Source organism: Empidonax traillii, unplaced genomic scaffold, assembly GCF_003031625.1.
Source record: "Empidonax traillii isolate 1590-97213 ecotype Southwest subspecies unplaced genomic scaffold, ASM303162v1 scaffold824:size280585, whole genome shotgun sequence".
NCBI classification, from domain to species: Eukaryota; Metazoa; Chordata; class Aves; order Passeriformes; family Tyrannidae; genus Empidonax; species Empidonax traillii.
In genome coordinates this window covers 220,160-227,339 of record NW_020956017.1, presented here as the reverse complement: position 1 = coordinate 227,339, position 7,180 = coordinate 220,160, and positions in this window count along the sequence as shown.

The window sequence follows — 7,180 nt, the reverse complement described above, 5'->3', positions numbered from 1 at the left end:
CCTCGCCAGCCTCGCAGCGAAGAGGGTGTTTAGGAGGATGTTTAGTCTGGAGAAGAAAAGAGGGAGAGCGGATCTCATTAAGTATCTCAAAGGTGGGGGTGCCAGGAGGATGGCGCCAGACTTTTCAGTGGTGCCCTGCGACGGGACGAGGAGCAATGGCCATGAACTAAAACACGAGAAGTTCCACCTCAGCATGAGGAAGAACTTGTTTCCACTGAGGGTGGCAGAGCACTAGAACAGCCTGCCCAGGGAGGCCCTGGAGTCTCCCTCTCTGCAGACATTCAAAACCCACCTGGGTGAGTTCCTGTGTCACCTGCTCCAGGTAACCCTGCCTCGGCAGGGCTTTGCACTACAGGATCTCCAGAGGTCCCTCCCAACCCTAAGAATTCTGTGATTCTCTGAAAAACTTGTTGTGGTTTTCATCAGTGAGGCTATGCCAGAAATTTTCCAAGCATATCTTCTTTATTATGGAGTGTTGGTTTGTAGGGCTGTCTCTACGGTTTATAACAATTCTTCCACCCTATTTTTAGCCCAGGTAAAACCATCACAAATTCAACATTCAGTAGGGCAGTAACTAAAATTAGAAAAATAGGCTGCAGAGTCACAGTGGCATTGTCACAGGAAGGACACTTGATTTTCTTCCTGGAAAGAGAAAGATTAGATACCAATGATCTGTTATAAAAATAAGTATGATTGACCCACACATTACATTTCTCATATTTACATGGATTGGTTGGGAAAAAAGATACTACCTGTGCCTATAAAACTGACTGTGCTTATGTTCTCTGATTATTGTTGTCAAACCTAGTGTCGGTACAGAAAAGACCTTTAATATCATCAAGCCCAACTGTCAGTGTAGCACCACTAAACTATGTCCTCAAGTGCCATATCTACTTGGTTTTTGAGCACTTCCAGGGAGGGTGACTCTATCACTTCCCTAGGCACCCTGTTTCAATGCTTTACAACCCTTTCCATGAAGAAGTTTTTCCTGCTTCAATGACACTGACTTCAATGAAAGTACACCAGTCCTTTTTCTGATCTTAATACACAAAATATTCTCTTGATTTCCTGGAATGCGGATAACTACCCAGAAACTGTGATTCAAAATCCAAACTATAATCTCAGTATTTCCTGCCATTGTTTTATTCCCTGTGGTCTTCTGGCCCCATCTTTAATAAATAATAATAAAAAAAGTTCTTTATCTCTTAGACTTAGATGTTAAGTGAAAATTCTACTTTTCCATAAAAGAAAAGCATACGTTTTATTCTTTTGTCAGAATAAGTGTATTCATATGAATATACTTGATAGTTTATGACAGTGTTAATTGGCAAAAAGTGGCTAAGTAGCCCTGCTGACTACAGGACCACGGCAACAGATAAAGGATCTGATCCTGGTTTGCTGTGTGATAAGCACTTTCACTAGCATGGTCAAATAACTGAAGGAATTTGATGCCGTGCTATTACTGAGACGTAGTTGCAGGTGGACACCTGTATTTCTGATATTTTTCACCTTCATTTCTCTAATACTGATAATACTTGTGTCAGCTTACCATTCGTAGAAGGAGTGAATTCACTGTAACAGTGAATTAGGAAATGTTTCTGGGATGCTTGCAAAATGCAAAGATTGCAACTATTATTTTCTTCACCGAGTGAAAACAGCTACAGACTGACTCACTCAGCTCATGCCACGAGAGCATTTATGTCCAAATTCTGAAGACACGCAACCAGCTGCCGACCAACATCATCAAATATCTTTAAAGGGCACATTATTAAGTTCTTAGTTTAATCTTCTTAAAGCAAAATGTTACTGAACTGGCAGAATCACTCTTAAATGACCCATGTTGCTAGCAGGTATTGTACTGTGAAAAATTAGTGCTCCTTTTCCAAGTAACCAACAAAGAAAGCTACCAAGCAATGCAGGAGAGGTACGTTTGTGCACTTTAGTTGCCTCTTAGTGCCACTTAAAGAACCCTAAGGAGTTGCAGACATTGTTTACCTGGTTAAGCAGGGTTTGCAAGTACTTGGTGACACTGACGTGATATAAAAAACCTGAAGCGTACTGGTTGATCTAGTTCAGTGCTTTCTGCTCAAATGGCATCACCTGCATCTCCATGAGATTTCAGTATAACCATTATTAATAATTTAGGACACTTTACTAAATTTTATGAGTATCTAATTCACGTTTAAATTCATATCTGGGTATAACTTCACACTATATTCCTATTTTTGTCTTCCAGTATCCTTGTTGGGACAATGTCAGTATATGTTTGTGCTCATTTTGCAGCGGTTGACAATGATGCGGGTTAGGAAACAAGAGGATTCCTGCTCTAAGTAGTAGACAAGGTTCTCTTTGTTACTCAGTTTCATTTATTTGCTCCATTTCTAAAGTGCAAATTAAAACCAAGGTGTTTCCCTGCTTCCTTAGAAAAGTCAAGGATACCTGTATTAATTAAACAATTAAAAAATATATGTAATTTAAAGAACTGTGAGCTCCCTGATTGTGGGATTAGCAAACTTGCGTACTTGTCCTCCTCAGTCACTGGAAAGAACACGACTGCAATTGCTGATCAATCTAGAATAACAAACTCTGGAAGATTTGAGATCATTTTTAAACAGCCCTATATCATCATCCCCACAGTAAAAATTATGTGGTTCCTGTGGTATTGCAGTGCTTTTGTTTTCCACTTTGGCCTTGATTTTCTGATTTACTTAGTGAACCAACTAATACCTCCTGGAGGTCCATCCACTGCCACTTCCCATTATCTGGTGGCACACTCATTCTCACTGGGGAAGTTCACTGATCTTTGCTGTGACCTTCCCTGAGTAGAGCTCTTTTTTCTCTGTCAGGCTTTTCATGACACTTTCTAGCTGCCCGTCCCCCCGTGTCACAGACAAATGCACAGAGAGGCACAGGAGTCAGAAATTTTATAGCCCATTCACGATCCTTGATTTATGTCCATGCTGTATTCCTGCTGTCCTCCCAACTCCTCCAAAGTGATGCAAGGCTGGGAGTGCGTAAGGCGAGCAAACAAGGGCAGAAGGAGAGGTCAGCGATGTCTCATGGGTCAGATGGCTGCTGCAAAAGAACCAGAGCAGCTGGCAGCTGAGACAGCTGCTGCTTAGGAGGAAAATGGCCACTGAATTTGACATTACTTAATTAAGAGAGTGCCTTAGCTCGGGGTCCCCGTCTTTGCTTCTCTACAGTGCAGCAGTGGGGGCTGGGCAATCCCAATTTCCCAGTGAAGCTCCTGGGTATTGTAGCTGTCTTCTGTTCAGGCTCATTGAAGACACAATTAAATGCCTCTTTGTTCATTGATAGCTGAAACAATGCAAAAATACCACCCAGGAGCCAGACCAGATGCAAATGTGCACTGTTGTGGCTTGGCACTTACCGAGATTCTCCTATCAAATGCAACAGATACGTAGGTTGTGTGTGTCTGTATGGGCATGTAAAAAAAGAGCACCTGCAAAACCATCACAAACGCAAAGACAAATGTCTCAAAGATGGCCACAAAAATATATGTAGCGTCATCTTAAAAAGTAAGAAGACAGCCCTGTAGGAAACATTACCCAGAGCAAAAGACAAACCTGAGGTCAAAGCAAAATAGTCTTCCCCCCCCGCAGAGGGGGGAAAAAAAAAGTCTTTTTAAACACCCTTTGTAAATGAACAGAGGTGCATTAAAGAAATACCTGTCTCCATTTTTCCTCTTAAAGGATTTCAGGTTAAGTGCAATTCTGTAAGTCTAAAGGCATTGGAATATATTTTAAGCCCCTGCATCACTCTTTTTCCTTCCATTGGTGCAGATGCAAACTAGACTGCTGAAAGGCCCACTCCAGCCACAGTCCAGGCTGCAGCATGCATACTTAAAGCTAATTCCAAGCATGCTTTAGCTATGGTGAAAAGGAAGATCCTGCACATTCTTTTGTTTTGATTGTTCAAGTTGCACTGCCTCTTGAAGCATCTGTATTAATACAGCACATGAAAATTACTGCTGTGATTTAAGAATGGTTCTCTCTGCATTCAAGAGCACTCTTCCGCTATCCAAGAAGCTTGGCATTTTCCAAGATACGCATATGAAACTGGTTGTTTTATAATCGGACAAGATCCAAGGAAAACGTGCTGCATCTTTGTAAACAAAATGATGTTTTATAAAAAGCATTCCTGTTTAACCAATAAGTTGCAAGCTTTAAAGAGAGAAACTCCACTGTTTGTAATAGTTGAAAGAATCCATAAATGTGTCTTGAGGTGGTGAAAAATTTTATTCTTTACTATGGAAACACAATAAAAATCATGGAGTGAAGTTCTGGTCCAGTGAATTCAACAGGAATGTTACTGATACCAACAGAGATTTTACTCTGTGTCATTAGAGTCAAGACCGTAAAAGGTAGACTTTAAAGTAGTAAAATACGGTCAGTATTTTATTTCCACTTTGGATATCGTGGACAATACTGTGAGACATTAAAAATTCTTTTTACTTTCAGGTTTCAAAATCAAATTAAGATGATCAGATTTTTAATCACATAAAGTGCAGAGATTCTAACTCACTGAAGCGAGGGCCCCCTCCATTTCCACTCAAACCTGTGCAATACAGGCCTGCAGTTCAATTAGAGCTTATACTTGCACACCTCTGACTTGGATGCCACACTTTGCAGAATGAAGCAGATGCTCCTAACAACTACTTAAATTCACACTGGAAACTGATAAATCCCTGAAGTGTATGAGGATTACTGAAGATGAGATATTCAGCATTTCTTTACTTCAGCCCCTTCTCTTTTTCCACTATAACTTCAAGGGGGGGGTGTGGATTTTCTGGTTGTATTGATGATTCCTCTTTGCCTTCTATCTTAAATTTCATTGTAGTTTGGAGATGATATCACTTGCAAGGCAGCCACATCACTTCTGAGCATCTTTTTTATTATGTGCATTAGTGACTTGAAGAAAAGATTATAGTGGCTCATAATCCTCTCATTGCTACTGTAAGTTGTTGGATAACTTCTGATGTCATCTTTGGAGGCTTTGTGCCTCTGTAACTCAAGAGTTCAAAAGAAAAACATACACCAAATCATGACACACGCTTCCTTCCTATTTGCATGGCAGTAAGGTAGGCCATGTTCTGAACTCAGTGGTACTATATTCGTCTACCTAATTAGATGTTGTTAATAAGAATAGCTGCCTTATAGGGGACTTCATGCTGTTAGCCCTGTGTTGCATCAGAAAAATGAAATAGCCAAATGCTATATGACATTCACTGATTTGGTGGTTATCGCTCATTTACAGTTCTCAGTAAAATGGCATTCAGGGCTATAAAATTTAGGTCTCTGCACTTGGTTTGTTGAGAATATAAATAGAAAGTTAAACACCGAAGAATCTGAAGAAAAAATGATCAGGGAGGAAGAAGATTCTGGGTGGATTATCTTTATTTATGTTAAGAGACTTAAAGGCAGGATTTAAACAAGCAAAGAATGTGCATGGCTGCCAAACAAATAAAATGGAATATCAGATCCATCTGGCAGCATATTAGGGAAATAAATAGGAATACCTATTAATTACTCTATTCACATTAAAAAGCCTATAAAGAGTTAGCAGGAACTAAATTTTATAAAATGGGTAAAATGAACAGTATATCACTGGACAAAAAAAAAAGCTTCTGCATGTCTTGATGTACTTTCTGAAAGTACAAATGTAATAGATTATGTTCTTATTTTGCCGTCATAACATGATTTAACATTATACTGTTTAGGGAGAAATATTTTCTTCCTCAATTTCTGTTTTATAGCTGGGATAAAGACATGTCCCTGTTCTTTCACTTTGAAAACTGTTATGGTACTTATTATTATAAAAGGTTAAGAACTTAAATATAAATTTGTTTTGTTTTTCTTTAGAGATGTGAGGTGGCAGGTAAAATATTACTTTATTGAACCCTCTGCCTTTGTCAAACAAAAATCAAATCATGACGCTGAAATGAATTCCATGGCTGGGATTACCTGGTTTAACAGGTTGCCCAGGGGAGTGGTAGAATCACCCTTCCGGGAAGTGTTCAGAAAACATGTGGATGTGGTGCTTATGGATATGGTTTAAGAGTGGGCTGGGTGGTGCTGTGTTAACTGTTGGACTCGATCTTAAAGGTCTTTCCCAACAGAAACCATTATGTGATTTTACCTTTGCCAACGGCTTCCCACTGATTTGGGGAAGTGTGGGGAAGAGATACAACAACAACCTGAAAGGAGGTTGTAGCCAGGTGGGGGTCATTCTCTTCTTTGAGGCAACAAGAGACAGACCAAGAGAACATTGCCTCAAGCTACACCAGGAGCTAGTTCTAGTTCTAGTTGGACATCAGGAGGAATTTCTTCACAGAAGGCGTCATTAGACATTGGAATGGGCTGCCCAGGGAGGTGGTGGAGTCATTGTCCTTGAGGTGTTTAAGGAAAGAGTGGACGTGGCACTTGGTGCCACGGCCTAGGTGACAGCGTGGTGTTCAGTTATAAATTGAACTTGATGATCTCAGAGGTCTTTTCCAACCTAATTGATTCTGTTATTCTTGGAAGTGCTTCTCACTTTTTCCTTGTCCTACAAACTCCTGCTTCCCCATGCGTGGAAGGCATCCTACCTCCTGGCTTCGTTCTTTGCTGTCCCGTACCTCCCTGCCAGGGATGTGACCGCACTCAGACACGGGCAATCTCACTGCTTGGATGCGATGTCATTCCCCACACCAAAACGCAGGTACCTCCTGTCCATCAGGTTCGGGGAGAAGCGGAATTTCCTGTTTGTTACTTTTTTCTGCCTGGTGAGCCAAGGTCACCGACCGTGTCCCCGGAGTGACAAAGTCAATTAAAGTGTGGAATCGGCAAAATATCAAATTCAAGGAGACAAACAGAGCGCGTGACCCGAAACACCGTGCCCGTCTGCGCTGAGCCAAAGTTCTACTGTGCCGGTGTCTTTTCCCGGGGGAACAACCGGGCAGCTAAAACCACTTCTCACGAGCCACCCCAGACAATCCCATTGGGCCCGTTCCCGATGTGTCCGGGATGGGGTGGGGTGGTGGAGGGGAATGTGAATCCCGGGAAGCCCCGAGCGCTCCGGCGGCTCCGGCGCTCCCCGAGGGCGGGCGGTGCCGGCGCCGCCGCCAGGGGGCGCCACCCCATGGCCGCCCGCCCCTTCCTGCCCGGGCGGGAGCGGGAGG